The sequence below is a fragment of the Pelobates fuscus genome, chromosome 7 (genome assembly GCF_036172605.1).
Source record: "Pelobates fuscus isolate aPelFus1 chromosome 7, aPelFus1.pri, whole genome shotgun sequence".
Lineage (NCBI taxonomy): Eukaryota > Metazoa > Chordata > Amphibia > Anura > Pelobatidae > Pelobates > Pelobates fuscus.
The window spans coordinates 13,292,923-13,310,399 of NC_086323.1; positions in this window are offsets into that span (position 1 = coordinate 13,292,923).

Consider the following 17,477-nt stretch of genomic DNA (forward strand, 5'->3'; position numbering starts at 1 on the left):
AACAAAAATGAGAAATAGTGCCCATCATACAGAATACGTTGGCGCCAATAATGTACATTAAGCTGTAGTTATTCTGGTGACTATAGTGTCCCTATAGTGTCCCTTTAAAGAGCACCTGTCGTGGGGCAGCACACCTGTTTTATTTAAATTGAGAGAAAGAACTATGATTCTATACCTTGTGATAACAGAATTGTTAGAAAGGGAACATGTTTTTCAATAAATGAATAAAAAGGATATGGTCCCTCCCCTCACTTGTCAATTCCGCAGCGCAGAATCTCTGCCTACAGGTGGCTGTCCTACTCTCTCACAGCAACTACAGTGCATGTGCTGTAGTTGCTTTGATTATTTTTAATATAGCCTCACATTATCGTAGAGGATATCACTCTGTTCTTAAGCAGATCCGCTGGCAATGTTGCTACCCTGTCTGCGTGATGAGAGAGGTTTGTTGGGAACGCATCCTTAACCAGTCCAAGAGAGTAGGTGGGTGTTGAACCACTAGAGGGGGAGGGTTAGATGTTACATAAGTTACACTCGTGTGATAGTGGCTTTCGATGGAAAAGAAGAGATAAGTATTTAATATCTCCTAAAACAGTCCGATCTATACTTCATCAAAGTGATAAATCATATAGTCAGTGAATACGGAGATATTCTTGTTTACTGTTAATGGATTGACTGCAGACATTAAGGACTGTGTTGTAGTGTAAGTAACGCATGTTGATCTCCCAATTTAAGTACGGTTAGGATCCATTGATATCGGTGTACTTTAAACGCATTGTGGGTGTAATACACAAAATTTACTAGATGCGCCTGTTACAAACTGTTACTGACAGGAGCTTAGCCTTTTATTGTCCCCTGAATGTCAGCTTCTCAGTGCCTTATTGCTGGAATGGACTTCGAAGTGTCTGTGTTTGGGTGTGCTCCTAGTGGGCAGTGCTTGGATAAATGGCAAATGCAAATGAATGTATTCCCATGATCCTCTGCTACAAATATATTTTGTCACTGCACCAATACTATTTTTATGTGAAATATTTCAAACTCTAATTTGTTTTCTCATTGTGTATTTTCAATATTCAGAAAAATAAAATACCTTATAAAATACATAATAATATTTCAGAAAGTGTGCGCACATAAAGAAGTATAGAAGAACTGACCTAGGGCCACTGGAGTTTAAATTTATTGCTACTCTCACTGATACCTAAACTCAGAAATCTACGAGTGGTTTTTTTTCACTTGTTTTTTTTACATTTTATATTATTTTTAAAAACTTTTTACTATTATGTTTTTTTTAAGCAAAAATAGCACATTTACATTTTTGACATTGTAAATTCTTCTGCTATAAAGTATATTTCATATTTTTGATCTTTTCCTATGACATGAATGAATTACCTGCCGCCAGTATATTTCGTGCTGCAGGTGATTAATTTTGATAGATATGAGCAGACAGAACTGTTGCTGTTTATTTTCACCCAGTAACAGTTTTATAAATGTACACCGGCTCTGAGAGATCGATTTGCCTGTCTGTCCCCAATTTTGCCTTATTAAATTCATTTTGCTAAATTAGAACCAAAGATGGCCGGGCTGAGAATTCAATTCTCTACAATTCACTGTTTAATAGATATCGCCTGTGCAACACCCTCCAATGCCTAACTATTGTTAAACCATGTGAACAACTGTTTTTCTTACTATTGAGGCACTGTAAGCCTGTTATGTCTTTTTCTTGCACAAAGAAAATAAAGAATTTAAAATAAAAAAAAAATAGATATCGCCTATATTGTACTTCTGGCATAAAATGACCAAAATATATCATATTCCTATGTATAGATTTGATTTAAAAAAAAAGGATTTCATTGAAAATAGTTTTGTCAGATTTAGTGTTCAGGTAAAAACGAAGTGGGACATTGGTATGTATGATTTAATTTTATATCATGACAGGAGGCTTCGTATTTGCTTAAGTCTCTCTTTACTAGAACTCCACAGCAGCACAGAAAAAAGTTAGGTACTATAAAACTCCCCTCCCCATGCATCATTTCCTCTTTCTTTGCTGCTCCGCATCAGTACAGGTCAGAGTACCTCTGCCTCCTGCTTATAGTGGGTGGCTTTGGGATTTATTGTGATTTATTAGGATTTATATTTCTGCTTATAGTTACTTTATTTGTTTATTTTATATATTATATACCTTCTTTTGTTGTCATATTATGTACACATATATTGTTTGCTCTTATTTAGTTTATAGGCTATATATTTATTTTATATATTATTTTTATTATATGTAGTTATCAGTTTTATGGCTTATGCATTTTACTTAGTTATCATGTTGTGTTTCGTTTCTATTTAATATGCTTTATAACTTATTGTTTTGGTTTAGTTGGCCCTGTTTTCTTTGGGGCTGATTTCCTTCGGTGGGGGTTTTTCTGGGGGTTTCTGGGGATGCTGCCAGGGTCGCTCCCCCCTTTTTTGTTCCCCCCCCTCCCCCCCCCCTCTTTCCTACGCCCTCCGCGGGCAGCGGGCGCTTTAGCTCAGGGTGTCAGGAGACTAGCCGTTTGGCTGTCTCCTCTGACTCCCCGAGCTCCGGTGTGAGCCTGTCACCGCGCGGGGTTGCTCGCGATCGGTCGCGAGTACCCGGCGGCCGGACCTGCTCGCGCACATGGCTGCCTCACAACGGCTGGCTCCTTCAGGAGCCACGTGCACCCGACCAGCACTTGCTCGCGGCCCCTACTTCCTCCCACGGTAGGTGGACCGCATGGTTTTTTTTCCACGCTGGGATTCTGGCTCTCAGCATGCAGAGCCAGTTCGCCACTTAGATAAGGGGTAAGCACGTTTTTATACTTTTATGGCAACTGGTTTTGGCCATGTCCAAGTACCATGGTTCTAGCTGGTTATGTGTTTATATTATAGGTTTTAGTAGTATTTATTTGCTCTATTCATCTATTGTTCTTCTGCTCCTATCCTTTGCCTCACTTGATAGGTTCTTTGGATTACTGTGAATCTTACTGATAGTGTGTATCATGCTGACAGTATATACCACAGATTGGTGTGTATCACAGATTACTGCAGTGTGTATCACAGATTACTGCAGGTTTTACTGACAGTATATACCACAGATCGCTGTGCGCTTTCTGACAGTGTAGATCACAGATTTAGTTGTTCTGACAGTGTACTTCGAGTTTTAGTTTTCCTGACAGCGTGTATCACAGACTGCTGTGAGTTTTACTACTGACATGTGAGTTTTGCTGACAGTGTGTATCTCAGATCGCTGATAATTTTGCGGACAGTGCGTATCGCTGACTACCGTGCGTTCTGTCAGGGTATATCGCAGATTTCTGCGAGTAACAGGTGTATACGAACGCAGTTATACAGGCTCGGTACAGGGTGTGTACATTGCCAGTCTTGGATGCTCTTGGATTCATGTCCTTCTCAGTGTATATTTTTTCTGGCCCAGCTGTGAGGTCGCAGAAGGGACTACTCTGGTATGAATTCTCTGCCCATGGCGTGTATATATAAGATACAGACCTGGCTCTGACTCAAACTGATATGGAAGACGAGTCTACGCTGATAATATACATTTTATCAGGTTCTTGGGGAGAGTCATTGTGTTGGCTATTGTTTAACCCTACTCCTTGGGGTGTCCGTGATTACAATACCCTTCACGTGGTATGAGGATGGTAATCTATAATATGCTAAGATAATTCAAATAGATCCATGTATGCATGTGCATACCTATCCACAGTTCATGGACAGTAGCGCTCAGTGTACCTTACATTTATGGACATGATGGTCACTGGAATACTTCCGCTTATATCCAATTCAGCTGGAATACTACTATTGGACTGCTGGGCACATAGGGACTGCCAGTCCCGGTTCAAGTTACTCACACAGCATTACGCTGTCTAAAAGGGTTGATTGTCTAAGGGTCCTTGGTCACGAGATGCCCTGAGGATCTACAATTTTTGGGAACCTCTACCCGAACTCAGAGGTCCCCGTTACTCATTCAATACCCACTGTAAAGCGCTACGGAATTGGAAGGCGCTATATAAATTCATGTTAATACTAATATTATGGTAATACACAACCCATTGATTGGCCTGCTATGTCTGTGCCCCATTGATTGGCCTGCTTTGTCTGTGCCCATAAGAACGACCTGCTTTGTCTGTGCCCATAAGAACGGCCTGCTTTGTCTGTGCCCATAAGAACGGCCCGCTATGTCTGTGCCCATAAGAACGGCCCGCTGTGTCTGTGCCCATAAGAACGGCCCGCTATGTCTGTGCCCATAAGATTGGCCTGCTATGTCTGTGCCCATAAGATTGGCCTGCTATGTCTGTGCCCATAAGATTGGCCTGCTATGTCTGTGCCCATAACATTGGCCTGCTATGTCTGTGCCCATAAGATTGGCCTGCTATGTCTGTGCCCATAAGAATGGCCTGCTATGCCTGTGTCCATAAGAACGGCCTGCTATGCCCGTGTCCATAAGAACGGCCTGCTATGCCTGTGCCCATGAGAACGGCCTGCTATGCCTGTGCCCATGAGAACGGCCTGCTATGTCTGTGCCCCATTGAATAGCCTGCTATGTCGGTGCCTACTTGAATGGCCGGCTATGTCTGTGACTATTTGCTTGGCTAACCTGTCTGTGTCCATTCGTTTGGCCTGCTGGGCCTAGGCCCTACTGACGGGCCTACGCTATGGGTACCGAACCCCTTTTGGCCGCAGGCCTGAGGTAATATCACTGAGGATACCCAGGACGCACCAGTGACATGGAGATAGGCAGGTGTCCAGGCAAAAACCATTGCCATAGTGTTCAAGAGGACACCAGTATACGCCCATCTGAATACGGTGGGAAGGGTGAAGGCCCTAAACCTCATGCCTGAAGGACAAAGTTTCTTATGAAGACCCCGGACACATCCACGGTTTACTCCAAACCGGCGACGGCACATCTCCAAGGAGAACTTCGCACAGGCAGGGACCGGTATTCAGACTCCTACAGGAGAAAGCGGTGTTTTTTTCCTTGTCTTTACCAGCTACTCTGTATCTGCCTCCCAGAGTCCTTATAGGGTCGGTAGTTTTTTCCTGCGTTAGGTTAGCTCCTGGCCCTGTCCAGTGGGATTTACTTTTCTTACCTTCCGGCCTGCCGTTTACATTCTATCCGAGATAGGATGGGTGTATTTTCTCTTATCTAGGTTTATTGTTGCTTTTTTGTTTTTTCATGACTTCCTTTTCCTATTTGCTCGGGTCGTCGTGAGGCCTGACTTGGCCTCCTCCGACCTCCCGGGCACTCGTGGATTGCGGAGAACGTCTCCAGCTTTCCTCGGACTACCAACGGTCTACCAGGACCCCGCGCGCGTGCACGGGATCCGGATAGTCGGTTGATAGTTTTCCATTCCTTGTTTTCCCAGATTGCCCTCAGCCTTATGCTGACACTTATATTGGTGCACCCTACAGTTTGGTCTCCCTGACTTCTAGGGACTCTAGTTTGCACCACGGGAGGGTGCGGCCCTCCATCCCCTCGATCCGAGTATATTTATTTTCAGGAACAGAGGGTGAACCCTCTCATACGGAACCGGATACTGATTTGTTATTAGAGGGCGCAGCCCCTCACTCGCCCTCAACCAGATACTGGGCTGGATACAGAGGACAAATTGGGTGGACCCATTCTCATAGAGAGAACCGGTCTCGGATGTAGGCTCTGCTGTTGGTTACTAACGGGTGCGGCCCGCTCAGGCTAGCAGCCGGACGCTCTCACGGTAGGCGATCACAGTAGTAGAGAGCGCGGCTCTCTTATACACCCGACGCTCTACAGTACCGGCCATTTGTTCATCACACAGGCTTGTGCCTGTGCAAGACATTGATGACTACATAGAGGGGCGTCCCTCCTGCATTCAATTAGAGCTGACATCCACGCTACTGACTTCGTTCCAGAGGACTGCCTGGTCGTTCAGAAATTACATGTTTAGACTAGATCCCTCTATTCTATCTCCTGTGGTGGATCTACTGGATCCGGACCGCTGTAAAACACGCGAGAAATACTCAGAGGTATAACAGAGGTATTACACACACTCCTGGAGATGGTACGCTAACGGATGGTCCTCCGGTATTTTGAGAGTGCAGGTTTTGGCATATTATGCACCATATAATACAGAGTTTGCTTTATGTTTTGGATATCCAGACCATTACGAGCAAACTGCGCAGACAGTTTCTCCCATGTCAAGATGTCAGGAGATACGGAGACCTTCATGGAGCAAACAGGCACTGCCTTGCTTGGGTAACAAGATTAAGGAAGGCCTATTACCCGGTCTGAAGGTAGAACAGTACGTATGGTCACACGGTAAATCAGGAATCCACGGTTGTCTTGACTTCCCCGGTCTTTACGATCTTGGGATAAGATGGCGTGACTGCCCCATCTCCTCGGAGCGCATACCTGGTGAACATGGTTCGGAGATGGAGGACCCTTCATCTATACTCTATTAATCCCTCACGGGAGCGGTCTTTTTTTTTTTTTTTTGGATTCGCGCTAACCTCCTTTTTCAACTACCGTCGAGGAGATCTACGAGACTTTACGGAGGTACCTGGTGTGCCCCGACTCCTACAGACATCTTTCACTCTTTGACGAGGGCATTGCTGGATGGAAATCTGCGTTCCGCTTGGCATTTCCCTTTCCTTTGAAGGTTTCCAGGATTCACTATTCCCAGAATAGGCGACCACCGTCCTTCCACACAAGTTCAGTTCGGAACCCTGAATGGACGTCCTTTGGAGTCTTTCTCTACTGCGTCCGAGGTTTACACAGTCCATTTGGAATCTTGGAATCACTTAGAATACGGCTAGTTTGGCCACGCTCTTGCCTGCATTATGAAATTATTCTCGGATGAGTCATATCACCGGGTAGGACAGGAAGGAACGAAAGTTCCTCCTCGGTTTCTAATACGATTTTGGTAGTGGACTTGGGTGCATTCCTTGAAATTGGAGATCTACCTGCAAGACCGCATCGTCGAATATCCCTGGCACGATCGGAGGAACCGCCTTACGGATCATGAGTTGAGACGGTGACAGTTTCTTCTCGCGTCCCCAAGTCCGAACTTGACCTTTGATATTAAAACTACAGGAAGGTGGCTGATAGGTCAGCTTGCCAGCTCATGGACCGGCTGCTAGGAAACAAGTCGCAACCACATACAATGGATTTACCAGCGGATGGTACTTTTTTCCGTAATTGAGATGTTTCGTCGGCTGGCATTTTCTTTTATCCGTCTACTGTCAATTATCGAACTTGGAATGTCCAATTAGGATTACTCTGATATTCCCTGCAATAGATACCAGCGACACAAACAGTGTTGGATTGGTGAATTGAGCGTTGAAACAGCAAATACGAAGCCTCCTGTCATGATATAAAATTGTAGATTATGCTAGCTTTAGTGTACCTATAATCTTAATTTTATTAATGACAGGAGGCGAGTATTTCCCACCCATTCTTGTCCCTCCCTTGTTTAATGTTATAGTTTAGATTATCAGGTATGTATGCAACTCTGTTTGTTGTCTCTGCTACCTGTCGCTTGTTCCTTATGTCTGTGTTTCTTTTCATAGGTAGGGTTGGGATATCTACATTTTAAGGTTAATTTTGGTTGCTACGTTGGGTACTTACATGTTTATTCTGAGTACATTTCACTGGATAATCAACCTGTTCGATTCTGTTTTTCTCTCGTTTCAGTTTACAGTCCATCAACACTATCTAGCTTGACGGTTACTCTCGGATGGTGGACATCGTTATATTCATCGTATCTAGGACTTTGTTTCTTCCCCGTGATGTTCTCTGCCTTTTATTCTGTTTTGTCGCAGCTTGAAAGAGGAAATGATGCATGGGGAGGGGAGTTTTATAGTACCTAACTTTTTTCTGATTGGTTGTTTTTCTGTGCTGCTGTGGAGTTCTAGTAAAGAGAGACTTAAGCAAATACTCGGCTCCTGTCATTAATAAAATTAAGATTATAGGTACACTAAAGCTAGCATAATCTACAATTTAAATATATTTACTGGTCTCTGTCAATTAGTGGAAGGTCTGTGTGTAACTCTTCTGTAAAAAATGAACACAGTCAGGACTAACTTATTGAGCTGAAAATCTCAAATTGTAGCCCAAAAACTGCAAAAACATAAATTTGAAATTCACTTAGAATTCACCTAGAAGTCTTACTTTATTGAATAACTTCTGCCACAGAACTAGAGGAAATAGACTAAATGTCAAAAACGTGCAGCTTTCCTGCTGTAATAGCGTCTCAGATTCCTCGAAGGATTGTTCGTAAGGTAAAAAAAAAATGTTTTCACTGGAGATAAATCTCATTGTATAGTAATTCTCCCTTAAACTGTGCCTGGGTTAGTTATTCACTAAAGCAGTGGTAGTCAACCTTTTCTTACCTACCGCCCACTAATGCATCTTTCTGGTTGAAAAAATGTCCTTACCGCCCACCACTTTTCGCGCAAGCGCAGAATATTTTTTAGAAAGGAGGGTGTTTTAAAAAAAATAAATGTACGTACATTTATCTTTTTATTTCTACTTAATGCATGTTTATAATGTTTTTAACTTTATAAAGTTTAATGAGAAAACAATAAAGTAAATAGAAATTACCTTTACTAGTGATTAATGAGATCCTTGAGGTTGATGCTGCAAGACTAAATATTTGATATCTGGTTCGATATTCGTAAGGAACAAACAAAGGTCTCCTCTTTCGGTGATATTCAGACGACTTCTCTGTTTGCGCATAATATGATTTCTGATCTGTGCGTCAGCTCCCCTCCTCTCCCTCCTCAATTCCCCTCCCCACCTTTTTTTCCCTTTTTTTTTTTTATAATTCTTTATTTTTGACGTGCATGAGGGTAACAAGCATTTTCGCTATGCCACAACAGCAAAAGCGAGAAGTTTAACCAATGCGGTTAACGGTATAGGCATAGTGATATAACTGCACACTTTTTTTTTTGTTGAGAAATTGAACATTGTTTGTTATGATAACAGGCTTATAAAAGTGAAGGTCAGTATGTGCGAGACGCTTAACATTCTAGAGATCAGGATAGAGTAACGTTATGATCATTAGTAGGCAGCTTAAATTTTATAATATGCTTAGGGTACAGGCTATACATCGCGTTTCTGGTTTAAGTGTGAAGGTAAGTATAGCATGAGTAGTGGGTGCATGTTAAGTTAAACATATACGCTTGTGGCGCCACCACAGCAGGGCAGGCGGGGAAGAAACACAACGGAAAACGATACTATGGCATGCTATGTAGTTGCCTCAATTTTGCAATTAAGGTGTTTTAGTAGGCAAGCTGAGTGTATGAAAATAGATATAATGCAAGCCTAATAAGCATGACTATATAGTTGTTGCTTGGTATGAGAGAGGGAGAGGAGAGCGAGGCGTGTATGGCATAGAAAAGAAAACTTATTTATAGCTGGGGTCTGCTCATTTAAACAAGGTCTGCATTAAACAGGATCTGCATTAACTAGATTCTGCATTAAACGGACAGTCCAGACAGCAATGGTGAATCTAGTCCGAGGTATGTTTAGCGGTATGACACGTGAAGCCATATACTGAGCAATATGGAGCTCACGGTTTTTAGAGTCTAGTCCGGGTTGTTCACCCCACGCCTGATGCTCGGAGGGTGGTGCTGGCGTGATGGTTCGTGTGCGGGTCTTCGTCTGTGTCTCCTTGCCAGATCCTTCCCTTGTTGAGCCCCACTGCGCTGGGTGCTTCGCTGCGGCTCTGGGACGGTCTCTTTAGTGTGGTCATCTTGTCAGGCCTCCCGCCCTCCCGACCCACCACTCGTTCCGGGCTAGGTTTGCCTTGGCTGATCTCATGCCGATTTTTTTGCTGTTAAGGCTGGTTGTTTGGATCGGTGCTTCCTGAGTATCCATGCGGTTTCAGGTATTAGCCCCGGTCTATTGCTGCTTTTTGTGAGGCCCCGAATGTTGGGCCCCCCGGCCGTTCTTTGCAGGCGACATTTGTGCGCAGGCGCGTATCTGGGGTCGGGTGTCATTGCTCCCCGCTTGTCAGCTCTTTGGAAGCCCTTTTTGTGGGGTGTCTTCAGGAGCCTGGGGTCTCATGCGCGCCTCTAACCTCTAAAACGCGGCAAAAATTGCATTCAGTCTGAGTTCCGTGTCGAGCTCCGCATCTCCTGGGCCTTCAGTGTGAGGGACATCAGCCATCTTGCGGGTTGCAGAGGTGTCAGGTCCGTGCCTACTTGTCTCTGTCCCTCTCTTCCCGCTCTGCCGGGGATTTGCATAGGGGCGGACCGGGATGACCCCCACCGGTCCTTGGGGGGGGGGAATGGGTGTACTGGGGCACTTTTCTGGCCGGTTTGGGCGGAGGGAGGGCGGCCGTCCCTCCCGCTCCCACCATGCTGGTATGCCTCATCCGTGTGGCCAGTACGTACCGGGGCGTTTGTCACTCATTTGATATCGCTGTATGTGTCCCGGTGTCGTCTGTCACCTGGTGGCCTTTGATTAGCTTAGTAGTGCCGATTTTGTGGGGGTTTTTTCCTCGCTTCTTTGCGCTGTTCAGCAGGAGCTGCAGAGATTTGCTTCCTCTCAGTCCTGCGGTCAGGCCCCGCCCCTCTAAAAAAAATGTAACCTTCCTTATAGCAATGCCCAGTAGGAAGGCTGAGCTAGGTATCCCACTTACTATTACTTACTATAGCCCACTATAACAGACAGGCACACATACATACATACAGACACACACACATACAGACACACACACACACACACACACACGACACATACATTCAAACAGACAGGCATACATACAGACACATAAGACATACATACAAAGACACATACACACATACAGACAGACACAAGACACACACAACAGGTGCAGGAAGGTGACTTTTGGACCCCTCCATATGCGACCGCGCGGGCCGGGGCCGCAAGTGGTGATGGTGGTACACGGTCGCAGGGATACCGCCAGCTCGCGCCCGCCCGCCCAATCTCTCAAAATTAGAAAACCCCTACCGCCCACCTGGAATCCTGAAACGCCCACTAATGGGCGGTAGGGACCAGGTTGACGACCCATGCACTAAAGTATTGTGGTGGAATCTCGGTAAAAATAAATTTAGTAGGCCGAGATTACCACGTGGCATGTGTACGTGCATATGCTGACGTATCGATCAGTTGGTTGCACGTGGCAAGATACGATCAGTAGTGTACGGAGCATGTGCAAGAATACAGGATGTAGTATTCCCCCTCCTCCATTGTGCTGGACAAGCCATGCGGTCAAACAGGAAGTTAATTCTTATTTGTGTTGATTGGTCAAGGGAATGTGCGGGTGGAGCTTAATATGGGAGGAGTTATATGCCTATATAAGGAGCCTGCACTATTGTCCGGGGCTCAGACTTTGCTGTATTTTGGTGACGCTAGTCCCTCTGAGTCCCGATCGGTGATCCAATAAAGAATCTCTTCCTTCCTGAAGAAACCTGTGTCCATCTCTCTGTGCTTGGCTTCCGTCAGTTTCTCCGGTATCATTTGGTGCATTGGCCGGGAAGCTCATCGTTCAACGGTAGCTGAGAGGCAGAGGCGTGAGATGGTCTATCTTTGCCCACGTTCTCTACGGCTGCACCCCTGAACTTCTGCGTGGACCTCCCTTCGTCTCGGCGCCACTGGTCTGTTGTCCAGGAGATCATCGGCCTCTACGTGAGAAGTGCTGGGGTGTCCCCGTCGATGAGTGTGAACTCAGGTTCAGGAACGAGGAGGTAAGATAACTGCTGTTTTAGACGGCAGGACCCGCTAGGGGTATACCGATTGTGCGGTAGGCCCAAAGGGGTTTTTGAATCTGTATCTGCCCCCTCTGTCGGAGGGAAGGAGCGAAGGCGCACCGCTCGATCGAACGCTCTTTAGTCAGACCGTTTGATTTGGTTAGTCAGGCGGGGCGCTCTGGTGTAAAATAGCCCTAGCCGGACACCGGTGTCTTGTCTAGACTAGCGTTCTAGGGTGTATATTTTGTTCGCTAGGTCGGAGGGACCGGGAGACTAAGCGGCGTCTGTGTAAATCCGGTTCGCTAGTTCTCATCCTATCTGGGCTAAGTGGGAAGGCGTGTAAATTTGGAACCCACTAGACTTTTGATAGTACGACTAAGAGGCGTCTGTGTAAATTCGGTCCTCTAGCTCGTTGTATAGTGCGACTAAGAGGCGTCTGTGTAAATTCGGTTCTCTAGCTCGCTATATATGTGGTGATTGGGCAGTGTGGCTAACCAAAACGTATGTAGATTGTTTTTAGGTAGTCCATTCAAGGTACTGGCCAATAGTTTAGTTGGGAATTGTAAATGTGTTAACGATTGTTTTAGTAAAGTGTATATCTTGTTAGATAGCGCGAGCTCAGCCGTCTAGCGAGAGTGTTAATAGTGTGTTGCTGTATTATAGTGCACGGTACCATAACCCTGTATATTTACTGACATTGTATAATAAGTACTAATCATTGTCGTCAATTGCATGTTTTAACACCATAACCACTAATAATTGTATTGTGACCTTAACTTGTACTTTGACCTATGCTAACCGTACTGTAACCGCTATTTGTAAAAGACGATGTTACTGGGGTGTGTTATAGACGGGTAATTCGTATATAGAGAATTATAGCGTGGGTGACTGTATAGTTACGCCAAAGGGCATAATATTGATTATATAGTGACTGGTGTAGCAGCTGTGTGTGTACGGGAATTCCCTGAGTGTTTATTGTGTTATTGTGTACGTTTCACTTGGTAACCGTACCACGTGGTGCTGTTGCCAAAGGAAACGGGTGTGACTGTTGAATAGTACGCGTGTATAGTATTCGTTGTCGACGACGTTCCATTGTTAAATATGGGTGCGTCGCAGTCAACGATTCCGGATCCCTTAGGATGTATGGTTAAGAATTTTAAAAAGGGATTCAAAGTTTGTGATTTTGGGGTAAAGATGTCTCCTGTACGTTTGGTCACTTTGTGCACTAGGGAGTGGCCTACTTTGGTTGCGGCATGGCCGCCACGTGGCAGTTTGGATCCAACTCTGGTACAGCGCTTACACGTGGCTGTATCAGGTAGGCCTGAACTTTACGGCCAGTTTCCTTATATTGACTGTTGGAGACAGGCCGTAAATGACTCGCCAAAATGGCTCCAGACATGCCACGAGGAGCAGTGTCGCCTCATGGTAGCTAGGACTTGTTCGTCCACTAGGACTGGTGTTAGGCCCATTTTGGACACGCCCCCTGAGTCCGAGATCCCTTTGCCGCCCCCTTACTTTCCGTTAAGAAGAAGTGACGCAAACGCAGGAAGTCCTGCACCCCTCCCCTCATTACCCTCATCCACTTCCGCTTCCTCCTCCAGTACAGGATCCACCCCCCCTCGTACTAAATCTCCCCTTCCGGAACCAGAACCCACCCCCATTAGAAACGAATATCCTGATTTGGCGCCACTTCAGACTTCCGGTCAAGCTTCATCTAGCTCGGCCCGAAGTGTTCTATTCACTACCTTTTCCCAAAACCAACCTCCCACATCCCCATACCCTATCTCTCCCCGACCGGAACCCATGACTGACGCTTCCCTACGTAGCCCCATCCAAACCCGACAGTTGACTGGTGCCCAACAATTAAAGCACTATCAGATGCCTCTTCGCCTAAATCCCGGGTCAGCTTATATCGATGCCGCAGGACAAATGGCACACGCTGACCCAGTCTTCGTATATGTCCCATTTACCACTACCGACCTTTTAAACTGGAAGATCCATAATTCCTCGTATACTGAGAAACCACAAGCCATGACTGATCTGTTCACCTCAATAGTACAGACGCATAATCCGACATGGGCTGATTGCCAGCAGTTACTAATGACTTTATTTAACAATGAGGAAAGGACAAGAATAAATCAAGCAGCCATTAAAGCATTAGAAGATAGAGCCCGTGCTTTGAACCAAGCTAATCCAGCAGCATGGGCCGCAACACACTATCCCAACACTGATCCCGATTGGAACGTAAATGGTGCTGATATGGTTCAACTTAGAGCCTATAGAGACGCTATAATTGCTGGCATGAAAGCCGGAGGAAAGAAAGCCATTAACATGTCGAAGACAGTTGAGGTGATTCAGAAAAGCGATGAAGCGCCCAGTGTCTTTTATGACCGATTATTGGAGGCGTACCGCTTGTACACCCCCTTTAATCCGGAAGACGCAGACAATTCCCGAATGGTTAACTCCGCCTTTGTCAGCCAAGCATACGGAGATATTAAGCGCAAGCTACAAAAGTTAGAAGGGTTTGCAGGTATGTCCATCACCCAACTAATGGAGGTAGCAAATAAGGTCTATATGAACAGGGATACAGAAAGTAAGAAAGAGGAAGAGCGCAAGATGCGTAAAAAGGCTGATATGCTAGCGGTAGCGATCGCAGGCGTAGATAGACGGGGCCCAGATAGAGGCGATAGTAGATGGAATGAGGAACCTCTAGGTAAAAATCAGTGCGCTTACTGTAGGGAAGAAGGGCATTGGAGAAATGAGTGTCCGCGAAGAGAACAGTCTGAGAGAGACAGACCTAGGTCAGGTTACGGAAACTTTAGAGGCAGAGCGAGAGGTAGAGGAGGCCCCGGAGGGAGTAATGGTTATAGAGGGAGTAATGGGAACAGAGGAAGTGTTAGGGAAGATAGGTATATTCCAGCAGCGCAAAGGTCCCGCGATAGAGAAGGTAGGGACTTCGTAGGATTGGCTGACACGGTCATGGAGGACTATTGATACCGACCGGGCTCCATCCCCCTTGGTCGAGCGGAGCCTATGGTCGATGTATCAATAGGGGGGAAAAGGAGTGCGTTCATGATCGACACTGGTGCTGAACATTCAGTGGTGACTAATCTAGTTGCTCCTCCATCTGGAAGGACTATTACTGTGATAGGAGCAACTGGAAGAAGTGCTGAAAGACCGGTTCTTAAAAGTCGACTCTGTACATTGGGAGGCCACGTAGTAAAACACCAATTCCTTTATATGCCTGAATGTCCAGTCCAATTGCTGGGACGTGATATGCTATCAAAATTACAAGCGCAGATTACGTTCCTACCAAATGGAACAACATCTTTAAAGTTTAATGGACCTTCAGGTATTATGACTTTATCCGTACCAAAGGAAGAAGAGTGGCGACTTTATACAGTGTTGACTAGCCAAAACCCTAGGAGTGATGAGACATTGTTTAACATACCAGGAGTTTGGGCAGAGAACAACCCACCAGGACTGGCCCGCAATATTCCACCTATAAAAATTGAACTGAAACTTGGGGTTTATCCAGTAAGCCTAAGACAATACCACATCCCACAGAAGGCTAAGAAGAACATCCAATCCTATCTGGATAAGTTCATACGGTATGGTATCCTAAAATTCTGTACTTCCCCCTGGAACACCCCATTGCTGCCTGTTCAAAAGCCCGGTACAGATGAGTATCGACCTGTGCAGGACTTGAGAGCAGTCAATGATGCGGTTGTTAGTATACATCCAGTTGTACCCAATCCATATAACCTGCTTGCTTTAATTCCGGGCGGGGCTACTTACTTCACAGTCTTAGATCTCAAAGATGCCTTCTTTTGCCTCCGAATTGCCGCAGAAAGTCAATGTATTTTCGCTTTCCAATGGGAGAACGCTGTAACGGGCTCAAAACGCCAAATGACTTGGACAAGACTGCCCCAAGGGTTTAAAAATTCACCTACCCTATTTGGTTCAGCCCTAAGTCAAGATCTATTGGATTTCGAGTCCATCCCAGGAGAGTGTGTCTTGTTACAATATGTAGATGACTTGTTGATAGCAGCAGTTACAAAAGAAAAATGTCAGCAAGCAACGCACGATCTACTACACATTCTCTGGAAGGCAGGATACAAGGTGTCTAGAAAGAAGGCTCAGTTGTGTTTGCCAACTGTCAAGTATCTGGGATTCCATATCTCTGAAGGTCAAAGAATTATGGGGCCAGAGAGAAAAGAAGCTGTCTGCCAAATACCAATACCCAAGAATAGAAGACAAGTGCGAGAATTCTTGGGGGCAGCAGGCTTCTGTAGGATATGGATTCCCAGCTATGCGATACTAGCAAAACCTCTGTACGCAGCCATCAAAGGTACAGAGCACGACCCCTTCTTATGGACCCAAGAACAGCAAACGGCATTTGAAGATGTGAAGAAGGCTTTGATGAGTGCCCCAGCATTAGGTCTACCTGATCACACACGACCATTCTACTTATATGTACACGAGCAAAGAAGAATGGCTGTGGGAGTATTGACACAGTACTTGGGATCATGGCAAAGACCTGTTGCCTACATGTCTAAGCAACTGGATGCAGTGGCCAGCGGACTTCCACCTTGTCTAAGAGCCGTAGCTGCAGCCGCCCTGCTAGTAGCTGAAGCCGATAAACTCACTCTGGGTCAAGAACTTTATGTACGAGTCCCACATGCAGTACAGACGTTGTTGGATTACAAAGGAAATCATTGGTTTAGTAACAGCCGTATGACCAAGTATCAAGCAATGTTGTGTGAAAACCCAAGAGTGCATTTAGAGACTGTAAACACCTTAAATCCAGCTACCCTTTTGCCACAACCTACTGAAAGTCAACATGATTGTTTGGAAGTAATGGATGAAGTATTCTCAAGTAGACCAGATCTTCGTGATTTTCCCATCCAGAACCCCGATGTTCAATATTATACCGACGGCAGTAGTTATGTAAAAGAAGGGATCCGCTATGCAGGATATGCAGTGACAACAATAGACAAGGTGATAGAAGCTCGGCCACTGGCGAAAGGAACATCAGCACAAAAGGCAGAATTAATAGCACTAACACGAGCGTTACAATTGGCTGAAGGTTTAAGAGTGAATATCTATACGGACTCTAAGTATGCGTTTTTAACCACTCATGCCCACGGAGCTTTGTATAAAGAAAGAGGACTACTGAATTCAGAAGGCAAAGAAATCAAGTACGCAGCTGAAATCCTACAACTATTGGAAGCAGTGTGGGAGCCGAAAGAAGTCGGTATCATACATTGTCGAGCGCATCTGAGAGGAGATGGTGATGTAACCAAGGGAAATCGGATGGCAGATAGTGCAGCTAAGCGTGCTGCTGAATCAGGAAGACAGGAGTATGTGGGGCATATAGCTGCTCTAATACCAACCCCACTGTCTCAATGGACTCCAGTTTATACAGCTCAAGAAGAGGAGTGGTTAAAGACTGAACCGGGAAAGTATCTGGAGAACAAGTGGTATCAGCTAGAAGATGGAAGAATAGTTATACCAGCATCGCTAGCGGTAGAAATTGTCCAAAATTATCACAACGGGACACATTCTGGGAGAGACAGTACTGAAGAATCTCTTAGAAAACATTTCTACATACCAAGATTGTCCAACTTGACTCAGGCCATTGTACGTAGATGTGTAACGTGTGCTAAGAATAATGCAAGACAAGGACCAGTAAAGCCACCAGGAGTCCAGTTTATGGGGGGACTCCCCATGTCCGATCTACAAATAGACTTTACAGTGAT